We start from the raw sequence: 21,028 nt of genomic DNA on the forward strand, positions 1-21,028 counted from the left end.
AGCCTAATTAGTCACTTCAACATTCTATGTCTCAATGGAAATTTTCTGATTTTTAGGCATTTCTCCAAGTTTTTTTTTTTTTTTTTAGTTATTTAATTATTCACTCAGTTTTTTAACATACAGTATGCCTTTCATTGATCAGTTCAGTTCAGTTCAGGCACTCAGTCATGTCCGACTCTTTGTGACCCCATGCACTGCAGCACGCCAGGCCTCCCTGTCCATCAGCAACTCTCAGAGTTTACCCAAACTCAAGTCCACTGAGTTTGTGATGCCCTCCAACCATCGCATCCTCTGACATCCCCTTCTCCTCCTACCTTCAATCTTTCCCAACATCAGGGTCTTTACAAATGAGTCAGTTCTTCGCATCAGGTGGCCAGAATATTGGCGTTTCAGAGTCAGCATCAGTCCTTCCAATGAACACCCAGGACTGATTTCCTTTAGGATGGACTGGTTGGATCTCCTTGCAGTCCAAGGGACTCTCAAGTGTCTTCTCCAACACCACAGTTCAAAAGCATCAATTCTTCTGCGCTCTGCTTTCTTTATAGTCCAACTCTCACATCCGTACATGACTACTGGAAAAACCACAGCCTTAACTAGATGGACCTTTATTGACAAAGTAATGTCTCTGCTTTTTAATATGCTGTCTAGGTTGCTCATAACTTTCCTTCCAAGGAGTAAGCGTCTTTTAATTTCATGACTGCAGTCATCATCAGCAGTGATTTTGAAGCCCCGCAAAATAAAATCTGACACTGTTTCCCCATCTATTTGCCATGAAGTGATGGGACCAGATGCCATGATCTTAGTTTTCTGAATGTTGAGGTTTAAGCCAACTTTTTCACTCTCCTCTTCACTTTCATCAAGAGGCTCTTTAGTTCTTCTTCACTTTCTGCCATAAGGGTGGTGTCATTTGCATATCTGAGATTATTGGTATTTCTCCCAGCAATCTTGATTCCAGTTTGTGCTTCCTCCAGCCCAGCATTTCTCATGATGTACTCTGCATATAAGTTAAATAAGCAGGGTGACAATATACAGCCTTGATGTCCTCCTTTTCCTGTTTGGAACCAGTCTGTTGTTCCATGTCCAGTTCTAACTGTTGCTTCCTGACCTGCATACAGGTTTCTCAAGAGGCAGGTCAGGTGGTCTGGTATTCCCATCTCTTTCAGAATTTTCCACAGTTTGTTGTGATCCACACAGTCAAAGGCTTTGGCATAGTCAATAAAGCAGCAATAGATGTTTTCTGGAACTCTCTTGCTTTTCGATGATCTAGCGGATGTTGGCAGTTTGATCTCTGGTTTCTCTGATTTTTCTAAAACCAGCTTGAACATCTGGAAGTTCATGGTTCACGTATTGCTGAAACCTGGCTTGATAATTTTGAGCATTACTTTACTAGCATGTGAGATGAGTGCAATTGTACGTTAGTTTGAGCATTCTTTGGCATTGCCTTTCTTTGGTATTGGAATATTGATCAGTCAGGTCATCCTTAATTTGGTCCTTGCTTGTTTGTGCTTGATATTCTCCCAAACAACTGTTTTTTTTGGGGGGTAGGAAGAAAATCATCCCTGTTTTTAGGGGGTGCAAGTTTTTTGTTTGTTATGGTCTTCTGAATATTCTAAATGACTAAATTTTTCTATATGACTGTTAATAAATTTGGTATTTTATGTAAGAAAAGAATATACCTAAAGAGTTTGTGTGAACTCTGGGAGTTGGTGATGGACAGGGAGGCCTGGCGTGCTGTGATTCATGGGGTCGCAAAGAGTCGGACACGACTGAGCGACTGAACTGAACTGAACTGGAAGTCTTAAAAGTGCAGTTTTAAGCTTTCCCTGGTGGCTCAGAGGTTAAAGCGTCTGCCTCCAATGCGGCAGACCCGGGTTCGATCTCTGGGTCGGGAAGATCCCCTGGAGAAGGAAACGGTAACTCACTCCAGTATTCTTGCCTGGAGAATCCCATGGACAGAGAAGCCTGGTAGGCTAGAGTCCACGGGGTCGCATAGAGTCGGACACGACTGAGCGATGGAATGGACGGACGGACCGAAGCTTTAATGACTTCAAAAGTATAAATGCTACAGACTTGGGAATAAATCATTTTGAAAATTTAATTATTCAAATTTATTTTATAATTGCATATCTTTGTGAATTTTGAATAATAATTTATTTTTGTTTTAGTTCTTTTGATTGAAGATGGCAAGCATTGAAGAAAAAGCTAACTGTGTCTTGTTAGTTGAGATCAAGTTCATTATGACAGTAAAAAAAAAGTTCACTTCCTACTATAAGAAGGCAGCTTCTCACAGACATTGATTTTCAACTGGATGAAAAAGTTAGGGACACTGGGCTTAGTTTACAACAAGCCCAGATCTGGGAGATGCCGGTAAGCCAGAAATTGTGGATAAAGTTGAGACAATGTTGGCATAGTGTCCTCAAAATATGCACTGAAGATCTGCTGAATAAAATATTCCCCAAACCACAGGAGATAGAATTCTGACAGTGAAACTCCAAAGCATGCCTACCTGTTCAAATGCTATGAGAAGATTACTGTACTTCTGTCAGCTAATGAAGTGAAAAATTGAAAATTCCAATTATATTCTAGACAGGTTGACCTTTTCTGATGGAGCACCTTTTCATTTAAGTGACAGTATTATTTATTGCATGTTAGTTGCTGTGCTAAGTGTACAGAAAAGCCTCAGGAAGTTTGACAACACAAGAATCCACAAAAGTTAGCATTTGGTGTACCATTCGGAAGTCTTGAATTATTGACCCTCCCTTTTTTATAGAGATAATAATCCACATACCATAAAATTTACCCTTTTAAAGTATATAATTCAGTGGGTTTTAATATACTTATAGTTTGCAACCATCACCACTGTCTAATTTAGAATATTTTTATCACCCCCAAAGGAAATCCTATGTACAGTAGTAGCCACTTCTCATTTCTCCCTTGTTCCAGCCCTTGGCAAGCACTCTTTTAGTCTCCATGGATTTGTCCAGTTTATACATTTCATGTATATGAGATTCTGCAATATGTGGCCTTTTGTGTCTTCTGATCCTTCCTTTTTGAAGACTCTTATAAGATAAATCTTAATTAGCAGTGCTTTAGAATGTTTTAATTTCCGCATTGCAGTGATTATTCTATTATACCGTTTTTCAAAAAGACAAATAGTACCCATTATGGAGAGTACATCATGAGGAACGCTGGGCTGGAAGAAGCACAAGCTGGAATCAAGATTGCAGGGAGAAATATCGATAATCTCAGATATGCAGATGACACTACCCTTATGGCAGAAAGTGAAGAGGAACTCAAAAGCCTCTTGATGAAAGTGAAAGAGGAGAGTGAAAAGGTTGGCTTGAAGCCCAACATTCAGAAAACAAAGATCATGGCATCTGGTCCCATCACTTCATGGGAAATAGATGGAAAAACCGTGGAAACAGTGTCAGACTTTATTTTTTGGGGCTCCAAAATCACTTCAGATGCTGATTGCAGCCATGAAATTAAAAGATGCTTCCTCCTTGGAAGGAAAGTTATGACCAACCTTGATAATATATTAAAAAGCAGAGACATTACTTTGCCAACCAAGGTCCGTCTAGTCAAGGCAATGGTTTTTCCCGTGGTCATGTATGGATGTGAGAGTTGGACTGTGAAGAAAGCTGATTGCTGAAGAATTGATGCTTTTGAACTGTGGTGCTGGAGAAGACTCTTGAGAGTCCCTTGGACTGCAAGGAGATCCAACCAGTCCATTCTAAAGGAGATCGATCCTGGTTGTTCATTGGAAGGACTGATGCTAAAGCTGAAACTGCAATACTTTGGCCACCTCATGCGACGAGTTGACTCACTGGAAAAGACTCTGATGCTGGGAAGGGTTGGGGGCGGGAGGAGAAGGGGACGATGGAGAATGAGATGGCTGGATGGCATCACCGACTCTGTGGATGTGAGTTTGAGTGAACCCCGGGAGTTGGTGATGGACAGGGAGGCCTGGCGTGCTGTGATTCATGGGGTCGCGGAGAGTCGGACACGACTGAGCGACTGAACTGAACTGAATTGAACCCATTATTATGCTTGTGTGCATGCCATTTATTTATTTATTTTAATTTTGCTGAAATTTATTTGTAATGTTGTGTTGCTTTCTGCTATATAGCAAAGTGACTTCTATGACACTTTCTCAGACTAGTGGGCCAGTAGAGGGGAGGTCATCTTCCTTGCTCTCTTCCATTACCTGTTTTGTCTCCAGTGGGTTTTTTTGTGAGGTCATGTCAGAATGTTATAATGCAATAAAACCTTTTTCTTTGGATGATCTTAAGACTACAATTACAAATGCTGTTCTTTTAATCACTGAGCCAGCTGTGGGCTATATGTAAGGATATATGTATGTATGTGAATGTATACCTACAAGTGTTTTCCTGGCTTTGATCTCTGAGAGGGCCTAGAAATAGTGACAGTCTAGTAGCAGTGGTTGAACCGAGAAGAAGCTCCAAAGCACTTCCCAAAGCCAAATTTGCACCAGAAAAGGGTCACAGTCACTGTTTGGTGGTTTGCTGGTCATCTGATCCACTACAGCTTTCTAAATCCCAGCAAAACCATTACATCTAAGAAGTATGCCATACAACCCAGCAATCGCACTCCTGGGCATACACACCGAGGAAACCAGAATTGAAAGAGACACATGTACTCCAATGTTCATTGCAGTACTGTTTATTATAGTCAGGACATGGAAGCAACCTAGATGTCCATCAGCAGATGAATGGATAAGAAAGCTGTGGTACATTTACACAATGGAGTACTACTCAGCAATTAAAAAGAATACATTTGAATTAGTTCTAATGAGGTGGATGAAACTTGAGCCTATTATACAGAGTGAAGTAAGCTAGAAAGAAAAACACCAGTACAGTATATTAACACATATATATGGAATATAGCAAGAGGATAACAATAACCCTGTTTTCGAGATAACAGCAGAGACTTGGATGTGTGGAGCAGTCTTTTGGACTCTGTGGGAGAGGGCGAGGGTGGGATAATTAGGAGAATGGATTGAAACATGTATATTATCATATGTGAAATGAATCTGACATGGTTGGGGGTTCAACACTCTGTGGATTTAAGAGGCCGTTCCTTCTGGAAGTGTATAAATTAGCCTGGGATAGAACCTGCACGCTTAAAAAAAAAAAAGTATGCTCAGCAAACTGATGAGATACAATGAAAACTGCAGTGCCTGCAGCCAGCATTGGTCAACAGAAAGGGCCCAGTTCTTCTCCATGACAATACCCGACTGCACGTCATACAACCAGTGCTTCAAAAGTTGAGGGAATTGGGCTCTTGAGTTTGGTTCCATCCGCCATATTCACCTGACCTCTTGCCAACCAAATACTATTTCTTTAAGCATCTTGACAACTTTTTGCACGGAAAACACTTTCACAACTAGCAGGAGGCAGAAAAATTCTTTCCAAGAGTTCATCAAATCCCAAAGCACGGATTATTTATACCACAGGAATAAACCAGTTTATTTTTCATTGGCAAAGATGTATTGATTGTAATAGTTCCTATTTTGATTAATAAAGGTGTGTTTGAGTCTAGTTATAATGATTTAAAATTCACGGTCCAAAACTGCAGTTACTTTGGTACCAACCTAGTAATTTCAAATGTTCAGAGAAAATGTGTGTGTCTGAAAGAATGTAAATTTTATGAGGTAAAGTGCTAACCATTGAGGAAGCTGGATTGAAGGTGTGTAAGAGTCTTTGTACTCTTCATGAAGCTTTTCTATTAAAGTTGTTTCACAGTACAGTTTTTTTTTTTTGAAAGAAAAAGTTATCTTCTAAAATTGACTACCAGTGACCAAGTTCACATTGGATGCTCTATTTACTCAGAAAAAAAAAGTTTTTTTTTTTTAATTGATCAGATTGGGACTTCCCTGGGGGTCCAGTGGTTATGACACTGCACACTTTGACTTCACTGGGGAACTAAGATCCCACATGCTTTGTCATGTGGCCAAAAAAAAAAAATGTTTAAAATGATCAGATTGATACAAAAATGAATTTGAGTGTTTATACAAAATAGGTGAGTGGAAAATTATGCCTTAAATATATGAAGGTTGACATGGAACTTCTGATTTTTTTTTTCCTTAAATCTTAAAATACCCTATACTCTACAGTGCATAAATCATTTCTAAACAGGGATGCCTTAAGGAAGAATAGCATCCACAAGGACAAAACACCCCAGGCATTCATCCCCTGACCTAACAAAATGACAGACCTTGAAGTGACTTCAAAGCTGCAGAAATAACTGGCTCTGACATGTACCAAGATGGGGGAAATACATCCTGCAACCTTGAAATAAATGCTTAGTCTTTGAAGAGAACAAAAGAAAAAGTAGTCTCATATTTCATAAATAGAATTTAACAGTTGAGTTCACATTATTCATTTGTGATTTTGTTATTAGTTTGGAAAAGCTGGTAAAGTTAAGTCAAGCTTATTTTTATATCCATCCTTTCCCCCTTTGGTGTTTTAGGGGATACAGAAGTGTTTAAAATATTAATTTCTTTCCCCAAGTGTCAGTGAAGGACTGTTGAATGCTTTCATTTCAGTGCTACTAGATCCAAGCAGGTTAAATTTCATTTCCTACCCCTTAGTTTGGTATTCACAGTCTTCTATAGTTTAGTGATAATCTATCTTTCTAACTTCCCTGTTCACCACCTTGTAGAAATCATCTTGAGAACACACTCTTATTTGTTTTATTCTAAAGAAAAATCTTTGGCCCTAATTATATGTGATTTTCCTCACCTCTATTTTCTGAATGTTCGTTATTCATATGAAAAATATTTTGTCAGTTCCATTTCTTCCTTGATGGTATTTCTAATCATTATTGTTCCATGGTGAATTCTCATGTTAAATTTTATAGCTTGTTTATTGAAACCTTTTCTTTGACGTTTAATCATATATTTCCTAGTAAATCCTCTGCATTTTTTGTTTTATTGTTTGTGTCTATACTTTCTGTCTTCTCAATTAATTTGGTTAACACCCAAAGAGGACATACTATGTTTATACCACATAATCTTCTAAAGAGCATCTAGCTGTATTTTGTTGTTATTGAATTGCTTTTTAATGTACATTAGTTAGTTAGTTCAGTTGCTAGGTCATGATCAACTCTTTGTGACCCCATGGACTGCAGCATGCCAGTCCTCCATGTCCATCACCAACTCCTAGAGTTTACTCAAACTCGTGTCCATTGAGTTGGTGATGCCATCCAACCATCTCATCTTCTGACATCCCCTTCTCCTCCTGCCCTCAAATATCCCAGCATCAGGGTGTTTTCAAATGAGTCAGCTCTTTGCATCAGGTGGCCAAAGTATTGGAGTTTCAGCTTGAACATCAGTCCTTCAATGAATATTCAGGATTGATTTCCTTTAGGATGGACTGGTTGGATATCCTTGCAGTCCAAGGTATTCTCAAGAGTCTTCTCCAACACCACAGTTCAAAAGCATCAACTCTTCAGTGCTCAGCTTTCTTTATAGTTCAACTCTCATATCCATACATGACTACTGGAAAAACCACAGCCTTGACTAGACAGAATTTTGTTGGCAAAGTAATGTCTCCGCTTTTTAATATGCTGTCTGGGTGGGTCATAACTTTCCTTCCAAGGAGTAAGATTCTTTTAAGTTCATGGCTGCAATCACCATCTACAGTGATTTTGGAGCCCCCCAAAATAAAGTCAGCCACTGTTTGCACTGTTTCCCCATTTCCCATGAAGTGATGGGACCAGATGCCATGATCTTACTTTTCTGAATGTTGAGGTTTAAGTCAACTTTTTCACTGTCCTCTTTCACTTTCATCAAGAGGCTCTTTAGTTCTTCTTCACTTTCTGCCATAAGGGTGGTGTCATCTGCATATCTAAAGTTACTGATATTTCTTCCAGCAATCTTGATTCCAGCTTGTGCTTCCTACAACCCAGTGTTTCTCATGATGTACTCTGCATATAAGTTAAATAAGCAGGGTGACAATATACAGTCTTGGCGTCTTCCTTTTCCTATTAGGAACCAGTCTGTTGTTCCATGTCTAGTTCTAACTGTTGTTTCCTGACCTGCATACAGGTTTCTCAAGAGGCAGGTCAGGTGGTCTGGTATACCCATCTCTTTCAGAATTTTCCACAGTTTATTGTGATCCACACTGTCAAAGGCTTTTGCATAATCAATAAAACAGAAATAGATGTTTTTCTGGAACTCTCTTGCTTTTTCGATGATCCAGCAGTTGTTGGCAATTTGATCTCTGGTTCCTCTGCCTTTTCTAAAACCAGCTTGAACATCTGGAAGTTCATGGTTCATGTATTGCTGAAGTCTCGCCTGGAGAATTTTGAGCATTACTTTACTAACGTGTGAGATGAGTGCAATTGTGCGGTAGTTTGAGCATTCTTTGGCATTCCCTTTCTTTGGGATTGGAATGAAAACTGACCTTTTCCAGTCCTGTGGCCACTGCTGAGTTTTCCAAATGTGCTGGCATATTGAGTGCAGCACTTTCACAGCATCATCTTTTAGGATTTGAAATAGCTCAACTGGAATTCCATCCCCTCCACTAGCTTTGTTCGTAGTGATGCTTCCTAAGGCCCACTTGACTTCACATTCCAGGATGTCTGGCTCTAGGTGAGTGATCACACCATCATGATTATCTCGGTTATGAAGCTGTTTTTTGTACAGTTCTTCTGTGTATTCTTGCCACCTCTTCTTAATATCTTCTGTTAGGTCCATACAATTTCTGTCCTTTATTGAGCCCATCTTTGCATGAAATGTTCGGTTGGTATCTCTAATTTTCTTGAAGAGATCTCTAGTCTTTCCCATTCTCTTGTTTTCCTCTATTTCTTTGTACTTATCACTGAGGAAGGCTTTCTAATCTCTCCTTGCTATTCTTTGGAACTCTGCATTCAAATGGGTATATCTTTCCTTTTCTCCTTTGCTTTTGGCTTCTCTTCTTTTCACAGCTATTTTTTCTTCTTTGTGAGGCCTCCTCAGACAGCCATTTTGCTTTTGTGCATTTCTTTTTCTTGGGGATGTTCTTGCTCCCTGTCTCCTGTACAGTGTCACGAACCTCTGTCCATAGTTCATCAGATACTCTGTCTAATCAGATCTAATCCCTTCCATCTATTTCTCACTTCCACTGTATAATCATAAGGGATTTGATTTAGATCATACCTGAATGGTCTACTGGTTTTCCCTGCTTTCTTCAATTTATATCTGAATTTGGCAATAAGGAGTTCATGATCTGAGCCACAGTCAGCTCCTGGTCTTGTTTTTGCTCACTGTATATAGCATCTCCATTTTTGGCTGAAAAGAATATAATCAATCTGATTTCAGAGTTGGCCATCTGGTGATGTCCATGTGTAGAGTCTTCTCTTCTGTTGTTGGAAGAGGGTGTTTGCTATGGCCAGTGGGTTCTCTGGGCAAAACTCTATTAGCCTTTGCCCTGCTTCATTCTGTACTCCAAGGCCAAATTTGCCTGTTACTCCAGGTATTTCTTAACTTCCTACTTTTGCATTCCAGTCCCCTATAATGAAAAGGACATCTTTTTTGTGTGTTAATTCTAAAAGGTCTTGAAGGTCTTCATAGAACCATTTAACTTCAGCTTCTTCAGCATTACTGGTTGGGTCATAGACTTGGATTACCCTGATATTGAATGGTTTGCCTTGGAAACAAACGGAGATCATTCTGTTGTTTTTGAGATTGCATCCAAGTAATGCATTTTGGACTCTTTTGTTGAGTATGATGGCCACCCCATTTCTTCTAAAGCATTCTTGCCCACAGTAGAAGATATAATGGTCATCTGAGTTAAATTCACACATTTTAATCCGTTTTAGTTCACTGATTCCTAGAATGTCTATGTTCACTCTTGCCATCTCCTGTTTGACCATTTCCAATTTGCCTTGATTCATGGACCTAACATTCCAGGTTCCTATGCAATGCGATGAGTTGACTCACTGGAACAGACTCTGATGCTGGGAAGGATTGGGGGCAGGAGGAGAAGGGGACGACAGAGAATGAGATGGCTGGATGGCATCACCAACTCGATGGACATGAGTTTGAGGGAACTCCGGGAGTTGGTGATGGACAGGGAGGCCTGGCGTGCTGTGATTCATGGGGTCACAAGGAGTCGGACATGACTGAGTGACTGAACTGAACTGAACTGATGCAATATTACTCTTTACAGCATCAGACCTTGCTTCTGTCACCAGGCACATCCAACAACTGGGTGTTGTTTTTGTTTTGGCTACATCTATTCATTCTTTCTGGAGTTATTTCTCCACTGATCTCCAGTAGCCTATGGGGCACTTACCAACCTGGGGAATTCATCTTTCAGTGTTCTATCTTTTTGCCTTTTCATACTGTTCATGAGGTTCTCAAGGCACGAATCCTGAAGTGGTTTGCCATTCCCTTCTCCAGTGGACCGCATTTTGTCAGAACTCTCCACCATGACCGTCTGTCTTGGTGGCCCTACCCAGCATGGCTCATGGTTTCCTTGAGTTAGAGAAGGCTGTGGTCCATGTGATTAGATTGGTTAGTTTTCTGTGATTGTGGTTTCAGTCTGTCTGCTCTCTGCCGTCTCTCAGCGCCTACCATCTTATTGGGGTTTCTCTTACCTTGGTGGAGTATCTCTTCAGGGCTGCTTCAGGAAAGTGCAGCCGCTGCTCCTTACCCTGGACGTGGGGTATCTCCTCACAACCGCCGCTATTAAACTTGGACATGGGGTGTCTCCTCTCAGCCTCTGCCCACCACCACTGCCTTCTTCAGTTTGGGAATGTCCAAATATTCACAGATTAAAAATATGATATCACTAGAAGAAATTTTTATAATTTTCTTTCAGTAATATAATACAGCAGTTGTCTTTTTAATAGAGTACAAAATATAAAATGTTTTAAAGAAGACAAAATGCTCATTCTTAGATGTATACTGGGATGACAAGAAGAAAGAAAGAAAATATACTGGACATTAGTTTAAAAAGGGAAACTAGAAATCTAGTAGACTGTAAAAAATATTTGTTATTTTTTCAAATGGGTGCCATTTATTTGAACAGGTAATTTGCATGTGTGTATTTGCTTTTAGGGAGCCAAAACATACCAGCATTTTGCCTATAAAATACTTTGGGCCTTAATTTCTTTAATGTTACCTAAGATGGTATGAACAATATTCATTTGCCTTATAACAGTTAATGTTTTTGACCAGATTTTTAAAACATGTTAAACTTTTAGCATGAGAATTGTCTTTTTTCCTCTTTCTACTATTGATTATTTTTGAAAAGTAATGCACATCTCTAAACTCAGTGTTGGGCCAAAAAACCCTAGTAACTTTGGCAGCTACCCACATCCTAATGTTATATTGCTAAGGTTCATTCATACTGTTGCGTGCCACTGTGCTTTATTGGTTTCAACTGCTGTATAGTATTCTCTTTTGCGTATTGCATGATTTGTCCTCCACTGTCCTGCTGATAGGCATTTTGGTTTTTGTTTCCAGGTTTTTGGTATTCTGAAACAATCAAGTGAGCATAAGCAAGTACACATTCTTACACATTTCTTGTCTTGTACATGTTTTGGAGAATGTATATCTGGTTGTTCAGCTGCTAAAGAATCAGTCCACGATGCAGGAGATCCCTGTTTGATTTCTGGGTCGGAAAGATCCCCTGGAGAAGGAATAGGCTACCCACTCCAGTATTCTTGGGCTTCTCTGGTGGCCGAGACGGTAAAGAATCCACCTGCAATGTGGGAGACCTGGGTTCAGTCCCTAGGTTGGGAAGATCCCCTGGATGAGGGCATGGCAATCCATTCCAGTATTCTTGCCTGGAGAATCCCCATGGACCAATGAACCTAGCAGGCTACAGTACATAGGGTCGCAAAGAGTTGGACCTGACTGACTGACTAAAGACAGCACAGCACATACCTGTAAGTAGAAATTCTGGGCCATATTGGATGTGGATGTTGAGTTTTAGATGATAATATCCAAGTGTTTTCCAAAATGTTAGTCTCTTCAGATTGCCTCCTGGATCCTTTTGATACAATCCCACTCATCTTTGAAAGATTCTTTGTATTTTCAGTATGACAAGGTATGTGAAGCTCATCTTATACATTTCATATTCTAGGTCTGAAACCTGTCTCTTCTCCAAGGAACTCCATTGTTTTTGTAGGAAATGTATATAGAAGGCACGATTTGGGCATCAGGAGTGCCCATTATTGGTCTGGGCCTTCTGAGTGGATAGGAATGGTAAATATGTATTTCTTTTGCAGAGAAAATACATAAGTTCATACTAATAATTGTGATTCAGATTCAGTTATACTTTGATTTTATTAAAAATTTTGGTTCTAGGTGATATCAACATAACTATTTAATCTTGCACTTAAACAGATAAGGTTTTAGTATAATAATATCACTAGTAGTGATATGATTATCAAAAAACTAATTTCTTGGCATTCCTCCCATTTCTCTCCCTTGGATATTCCATTAGGGATGAATAGTAAACTGTTGTATTTAAAGTCATTTGAAGTAGTTCTTGGTGTGACTGAACTTCCTTTAGTTTTTGGTTTTAGGGGATAGCCCCCTTAATTTTTATTTAATAATTTTGTAAACCATTACATGATTTCCAAATCAAACCTATGAAGTGAGATACATTTAGAGAAATCTAGCTTTCATTTCTTTCCACTCTAGCTTAGCCTGTCTCACCAATTTTTAAAAATTATTTTTTGGTTTATCCTTCCATTAAGAAAATCATTCATGTGTGTGTATCTCTTTCTTAGATAAATAACAAGATGCTATATACTCTGCTTTTTTCACTAATCACTCTATTCTGGAGATCTGTACAAGTATATAGAGATACCATTCTTTTTAATCGCTGTATAGAACTCCATTGTGTAGTTGTGCCATGGTTTATTCAGCCAGTTGCATATTGATTGACATTTCAGTTGTTTCTGTTATTTTGCTGTTAAAATAGTGCTGCAGTGAACTGTATTGGGCATAGGTCTTTTTTGTATTTTTGACATTCTTAGAAGAGGATTGCTGGGTCCAATGATAAATGCATATTTCATACTGTAATCTTTAAGGCGTATTTTGACAAAGCCTCTTGGGTGAATCTGAATTCCTGTCTACCTCCTCAGTTGAGGGTCATTCTAGTTATAACTCCTTTTGGAAGGCATGGACTCACTTGCACCCTGAGTAGTTATAAGGCCTGCCAGTAAGGTGCATTCATGTATCTCACTTGATTGCATGAGCTGGCTGGCTAAGATGAGGATGGGTCTTTGTTTGAACAGGGCCCTTCTGAGATGGAAGACAATTAAAATACAAAAGCTTAGCTTTTAGAACCAGGTACTTCTGAAGTATGAAGACCTCTCAGAGGAAAATACAAAATGTCTGGCAGACTAGGTTTTGAGAGCTCATAGGTGGCAGTCCTGCTGATACTGGTTATAAGGGTATTTCAAGGAGTCTGATTTCATGTGTTGTCCGGAAAAGTTTTGTTCTGTGGCTTGAGCCTCTGCATCCCCCAGGGACTTGGGTTAAAGTCATGTGGCAGTGTGAATTCTACTTAGCTGTTGTCCTTATTGCTTAGGGCTATTTTTAATTGTGAGATCACATGTTTTCTTTTACACTTGCAGTACATTAAGGACACCCTTGATATGACATCCCAAAGTTCTTTCGTTTGTAGGAACGGGATCTTTTGGGTTGACCTTTCCTATGCTAAACTTTTTTTTTTTCCCCTAAATTAATGGTGGGTGTAGAAATCTGTATAATTCTTTGGGGGCAAACTGCCTGTTTTTCATTTCCTAGCACAGTGACTGGCATACTTCAGGTGTTCAAGAAATCTTGATTGAATGAATGAATTGAAAGAATGGATGAATTTATTCAATTGGGAGTAGAAGAAAGTAGTTGGAAGTAGAAGGAGGGATTTTTTTTCTTCCTTTTTTTACGTATGGATGTAGTTAAACATAGTTAAGTGTATACAGATGGATATATAAATATTTGAAAGTTAACCTAATTTTTCTTTTGAAAGTGGAAAAAGTTCATATAATTTATAAGAAATAATGAATTTTAGAGTGTTGGTTTTTGAAATCTTAGGTTAGATGTTGGTATTTTAAAGGAGAGATTTAGATAATTTTGAAAGATATTTATTAAGTAGAGTTTGAAGGAAAATGAAGGTCACTCATCCTGTCTGACTCTTTGCGACCCCATGGACTGTAGTCCATGGAATTCTCCAGGCCAGAATACTGCAGTGGGTAGCCTTTCCCTTCTCTAGGGGATCTTACCAACCCAGGGATTGAATCCAGGTCTCCTGCATTGCAGGCAGGTTCTTTACCAGCTGAGCCACAAGGGAAACCCAAAGTAGAATTTAGTGGACAGTAATTGATTACATGTGAGCAGCAAGAACAGTATGTGAGAATATGTAAGTTTCTGCCTTGATCAGTTAAGTGAATGGAAATATCATTTACTAAAACTGGAACCACAAAAAGATGGACAGGTTTGCTTGGTAAGGATGAGGGCTTAAGTTTTGGTCCATGATTGACAACATGATATGCAGAAATTCTCATTTAAGGAATTAGAATAGTTGGAGAAGAGACGGCATAACCATCCTGTAGTTATGTGCTTGATATTTAATTTTGTAAATGGAAAGTGAAACTATGGTAGAAGGTAAGATCACCTAGGGATTGTATATAAAGTGAGAAGAAAAGAGAACGCAGGTCAGAATTCTGGTATAAGCAGAAAAAAAATGATGCTTAAGGAAGAGTGGTCAGAGAGCTAGGAAGTAAGCTATTTGGCAAGTGTGGGGAAGAGAATCTTTCCATAAAGAGGATATGGTTAATGGTGTCAGACAGAGGTCCGTTTGCTTTAGGAGCAGGGAGATACTGTGACTCTAGAGAAAGCAGGTTTCATAGAGGGTGGAGATAGAAGTCACAGTGTAGGAGTTGAGAGTGAGACATAATGGAGGACGTGGAGAAAACTCATTCAAGAGTTGGTTTTAAAAATGGAAAATGGTGGTAACTGAGGGTAGAGAAAAATTTTTTGTTTTTCTTCTTAAGATGGGAGACAAACAGTGCTGTTAGGAAGGCATGAGATAAAGAGAGAAAGGACCATCACTGGAGAATGTAAGAGAAACCAGTTTTATAGAAGACAAAAAGGGAGAGAAAGCATTTGTAAATACATTTGAAGATGTTTAGGACAGAACAGGGATTCAAAAGTTGCTCCAGAAAGGACTGGCTTGGGGGACTGGGGATCAGTGGAGATAATGCCGGAAAGAACTGAGAGTCTGCATCTTCCCTGCATAATTAACAGCCTATTTCAAACTTCCCCTCCTTAGCATTTGGAACAACAATTCAGAACCTTGGGGATAAGCAGCATTTACTATGGATTTGTTCTTATATCTGCCTGTCTTTCTAATTGCTAACTATTTATAAGAATATGTAGTTTAAAATGTTTTTTATGCTAATGATTTTTTTCTAGTTTCTATTGAAATATAAAGTACTTTAACTTTCTTTATGGTGTTTTTGTTTCTGAATTAATTAATTTCTGCCGTTTTTGTTTTTTCTTCCAAATTACTTTGAATTTACTTTTAAGCTCTTAAAATTTTTTATTAATTTATTTTGGACAAAAATTGTATCTAAGGTATACACCATGATGTTTCAATAAATGTATACCTTGTGAAATGATTGCCACAGTCAAACTAACTGATGTATCCAACACTTCCCATAGTCACCTTTATTTTGTGGCAGAAGGTAGGGGGTGGTGGTGCTGCTGCTGAAAACACTTGAGATCTACTATCCTAGCAAATCTCAAGTATGCAATACATTGTTGTTAATAGTGATGTAGTGGTAAAGAATCTGCCTGCCAGTGCAGGAGACACAAGAAACGCGAGTTTGATCCTTGGGTTGGGAACATCTCCTGGAGTTGGAAGTGGCTACCCTCTCCAGTATTCTTGCCTGTAAAATTCCATGGAGAGAGGAGCCTGGCAAGCTACAGTCCATGGGGATGCAAAGAGTGGGACACAACTGAGTGACTGAACACACACACACAGTCACCATGTGTACATTAGGTCCCTAGAACTTATTCATCTTATAACTGAAAGTCTGTATCCTTTGATCAATATCTCTCCTTTCTCCCATCCTCTAGTCTCTGGTGGTAACCACCATTCTTAGAGTTTAAGAGGTTTTTTTTAGATTCCACATATAAGGGAGATCATGTGTCTGACTTATTTCACTTAGCATGATGTCTTCCAAGTTTATCCATGTTACAAATGGCAGACTTTCCTTTTTTAAGTCTGAGTAATAGTCCATTGTATATGTATACCACATTTTCCTTTCCAGTTACTAAGGTTGTGTCTTTATTTTGACTACTGTAAATAGTGCTACTTTCAGCCCTTTTTATTTTTAACTTCTTTAGGTAGATGCTTTGCACAAGTGACCTTTTCATTATTATTTAGTTCAAAATACTTAATGTTTTTTTTTATTAACTTGTTATTTGGAAGTGTTTCTTAATTTCTAATAGATGGATATTTGTTTTAATGCTATCTTTGTTTTTTATTTCCAGCTTAATTAGAGAGTATATTTTGTATGATCTAAACCCCGTATTTCTGAAGATTTGTTTTGATCCATTTGATTTTTTAATTTCCAAATTTAATTTGAAAAGAGTATATATTCTGCAGAAGCTTTTGTGTATAGTGCTCTCTGTATGTTCATTGAGGCAAGTTTATTAATTTTTTAATATCTATATCCCATTTTTCTGATTTTCAGTGAGGAAATATTAGACTTATTTATTTTTCCTTTTCGTTCTGTTAAATTTTTTATATTTTAAGATTGTATTATTGAATGGATACTCAATGTAAGTTAATTTTTTCATGGTGAACCTAACCCCTATGATTATGAATTGACCCTCTTTAGCAATTCTTAAGAATGCCTTTCACATTATTTTTTTGCTTAGTATTAATATTGCACTAGGCATCTTTTGGTTAGCATTTTCTTGATGAATCCTTTTTCTTCTTTTCTTGAATTTTTGTGTATCCTTATATTTATATATATCTCTTAAGTGTCACATGTTTGCTTTTAGTTTTCTTTTTCCAATCTGACAATCTCTGCCTTCTAACTGGAGCACATAATCCATTTACATTTGATGTAATTGTTTATATTTTTGTCTTTATGGTTGCCATCTTATTTTGTGATTTTTATTGGTTCTTCTTAGTTTATTTTTCCTTATTTTATATTTCCTTAGTTTATTTTTTCCCCTCTCCTTTCTTGCCTACTTTTGCATTGGTTGAATTTTTTTAAAATGCACTTTATTTTTTTAGGGTACTTCTAGATTCACAGAAAAATTAAGCAAAAAGTATAGAAAGTTCTCATATACCTACTAGTCACCCCACCCAAAACCACCCCCTCCCCACAGCCTCCTCTACCAAAATGGTACGTTGGTTACAATTAATTAACGTATCTTGACACATCATTACCCAAAGTCCTTAGTTTATGTTAGGATTCACTCTTGGCGTTGTACATTCTATGAGTTTTGACAAATGTATTATGATACCTATTCACTATTATAGTATGAGAAAGTTTCACTGCTCTAAAAATCCTCTGCTTTCCCTAATCATTCCTCCCCCCACCCAATCCTTGGCAATCACTGATCCTTTTTTTTTTTACTATCTTCATAGTTTTGTCTTTTCCAAAATGTCATACAGTTGGGACTATACAGTGTATAACCTTTCTAAGATTGGCTTCTTTCATTTAGTAATGTGCATCTAAGGGGCCTCTGTATCTTTTCACGGCTTGATAGCTCACTTCTTTTTAGTGGTGAATAACATTCCATTGTCTGGATATACCACAGTTTATCCATCTCCTGTAGGACATCTTGCTAGCTCCCAAGTTTTGGCAGTTATGAATAAGCTGCTGTAAACATCTGTTTGCAGATTTTTGTGTGGACAAGGGTTTTGATTTCTTTTCAGTAGATAGATACCAAGGAGTGTGATTGCTGGATTATACTGTAAAAGTATATTTTATTTTGTAAGAAATTGCCAAACTGTCTTTCAGAGTGGCTGTATTCCTACCAATGATGAATGAGAATTCATATTGCTTCACATTCTTATTAATATTTGGTACTGTCAGTGTTTTTGGATTTTCACCATTGTAATAGGTGTGAAATGATTTCTTATTGTTGGATTAGTATGTTTTTTTTATTGCCTCATTTTCTCTTTCCACTACTTTGGAAGTTATATACTCATTTCTCTTTTAGACACTTCCAGGGAATTGTTGGCTTGAAGTAAACTGGGGAAGATTTGGAGGCCCCAGGAGATCACAAGTTGAGCTTACTGTTTACTATACAAGGATTACTGCAATCAGAATAGTGAAAGTTGTGCTAATGGATCTGATCTGTCTAGCAACTATGGGTCAGCCCAGCAGCCTCCCCCAAGCCTTTGTTGCATCACCTGTAAAACAGCATTATGGAACATGAGGTAACTTAATATGAGTCACTTGAGGGGAGTAGGACTGAGGGGAGGAGAGACCAAGTTTTAAAATCTAAGGCTAATCGATACCTCTGTTTCCTTTTCAGACAATATAAGGACCTTCAGTTCAGTTCAGTCACTAAGTCGTGTCCAACTCTTTGCGAAACCATGGACTACAGCACGCCAGGCTGCAGTCCCAGAGTTTACTCAAATTCGTGTCCATTGAGTCAGTAATGCCGTCCAACCATTTCATCCTCTGATGTCCCCTTCTCCTGCCGCCTTCAGTTTTTCCTAGCATCAGGGTCTTTCCAAATGAGTCACCTCCTCGCATCAGGTAGCCAAAGTATTGGAGTTTCAGCTTGAACATCAGTCCTTCAATGAATATTCAGGATTGATTTCCTTTAGGATGGACTGGTTGGATCTCCTTGCATTCCAAGGGACTCTCAAGAGTCTTCTCCAACACCACACTTCAAAAGCATCAATTCTTCAGTATTCAGCTTTCTTTATAGTCCAACTCTCACTTCCATACATGACTACTGGAAAAACCACAGCCTTGACTAGACAGACCTTTGTTGGCAAAGTAATGTCTCTGCTCTTTAATATGCTGTCTGGGTGGGTCATAACTTTCCTTCCAAGGAGTAAGCGTCTTTTAATTTCACGGTGGCAATCACCATCTGCAGTGATTTTGGAGCCCCCCAAAATAAAGTCAGCCACTGTTTCCACTGTTTCCCCATCTATTTGCCATGAAGTGATGGGACCAGATGCCAGGATCTTAGTTTTCTCAATGTTGAGCTTTAAGCCATCTTTTTCACTCTCCTCTTTCACTTTCGTCAAGAAGCTCTTTAGTTCTTCTTCACTTTCTGCCATAAGGGTGGTGTCATCTGCATATCTGAGGTTGTTGATATTTCTCCTGGCAATCTTGATTCCAGCTTGTGCTTCCTCCAGCCCAGAGTTTCTCATGATGTACTCTGCATATAATTTAAATAAGCAGGGTGACAATATACAGCCTTGACATCCTCCTTTTCCTATTTGTAACCAGTCTCTTGTTCCATGTCCAGTTCTAACTGTTGCTTCCTGACCTGCATACAGGTTTCTCAAGAGGCAGGTCAGGTGGTCTGGTGTTCCCATCTCTTTCAGAATTTTCCGCAATTTATTGTGACCCACACAGTCAAAGGCTTTGGCATAGTCAGTAAAGCAGCAATAGATGTTTTTCTGAAACTCTCTTGCTTTTTCGATGATCCAGCAGCTGTTGGCAATTTGATCTCTGGTGCCTCTGCCTTTTCTATAACCAGCTGGAACGTCTGGAAGTTCACTGTTCACGTATTGCTGAAACCTGACTTGGAGAATTTGGAGCATGACTTTACTAGCGTGTGAGATGAGTGCAATTGTGCGGTAGTTTGAGCATTCTTTGGCATTGCCTTTCTTTGGGATTGGAATGAAACCTGACCTTTTCCAGTTCTGTGGCCACTGCTGAGTTTTCCAAATGTGCTGGCGTATTGAGTGCAGCACGTTCACAGCATCATCTTTTAGGATTTGAAATAGCTCAACTGGAATTCCATCCCCTTCAGTAGCCTTGTTCGTAGTGATGCTTCCTAAGGCCCACTTGACTTCACATTCCAGGATGTCTGGCTCTAGGCGAATGATCAAACCATCATGATTATCTGGGTTGTGAAGATCTTTTGTACAGTTCTTCTGTGTATTCTTGCCACCTCTTCTTAATACCTTCTCTTAATACCATACCATTTCTGTCCTTTACTGAGCCCATCTTTGGACCTTAGAATTTTTCAATTATTTTTAATACTTTTGCCTGCCTCTTGGCTTATGTGTTATAGTATTTCAATTCTGTTTTTATTAAAACCTCAAAAGAAATTGCTATTATGCATTTAATACACGGTTTCATACTTGTGTTTCTTTTCTTTTTTTATGTCTCAGATCTTTTCAGAGCACATAGTTTCTCTTGTGTTTACTGAAGTGAAATCTCTTAGTGTTGCTTATTTGAAAGCTATATGTCTAACTACTTTTGAAATCTTGGCTTTCTCTTTGCCCTTGTACAGTTTCACTGTGATGTGTCTAGACATGAATATTTCTTTCTTTTAAAATCCCGCTTTGCATTTGTTGAACTTCTTGTGTCTGTAGGTTATTATTTTATTTGAGTGTAGGAAATTTCTTAGTAGTTCTTCAAATTTTCCCTTGCCCCCATTTCTTATTAAGCAACATCAGACATTCCATGGCACTTCTCACTTTGCACTCTTAAGTTTCTTAAACTATGCTTAAATATTTTAAACTAACTTTCAAACTAATGCTTTCATGTCTTCCAGTTCTTTAATCTGTTAATTTTTTCCAATGAGTTTTAATTTTAATTATTATGTTTTCTTTCTAGGAATTTTATTTATTTCTGTCTAAAATCTGTCTTTTTTTAATAGTTTACTGTTTGCTACAGTATTTTCAACCTTGATTTTTTAATTTCCTTAAATATAATGAACATAGTTACTTTATAATTTGTGAAGTGAAGTGAGAGTTGCTCAGTTGTGTCTGACTTTTTGTGAACCCATGGACTATAGTCCATGGAATTTTCCAGGCCAAAATACTGGAGTGGGTAGCCT

The 21,028-nt window shown here is 38.4% G+C and overlaps 1 protein-coding gene across 8 annotated transcripts in view; it reads left to right on the top strand.

The window, feature by feature from the left end:
* The window catches only part of WDPCP (WD repeat containing planar cell polarity effector), a 385,832-nt gene that overhangs the window by 41,307 nt on the left and 323,497 nt on the right, over positions 1-21,028 (top strand). The gene's annotated exons all lie outside the window — the stretch shown is intronic.

Source organism: Moschus berezovskii, chromosome 11 (genome assembly GCF_049115385.1).
Source record: "Moschus berezovskii isolate FMDL1 chromosome 11, NW_MosBer_1.0, whole genome shotgun sequence".
In the NCBI taxonomy this organism is placed as follows: Eukaryota; Metazoa; Chordata; class Mammalia; order Artiodactyla; family Moschidae; genus Moschus; species Moschus berezovskii.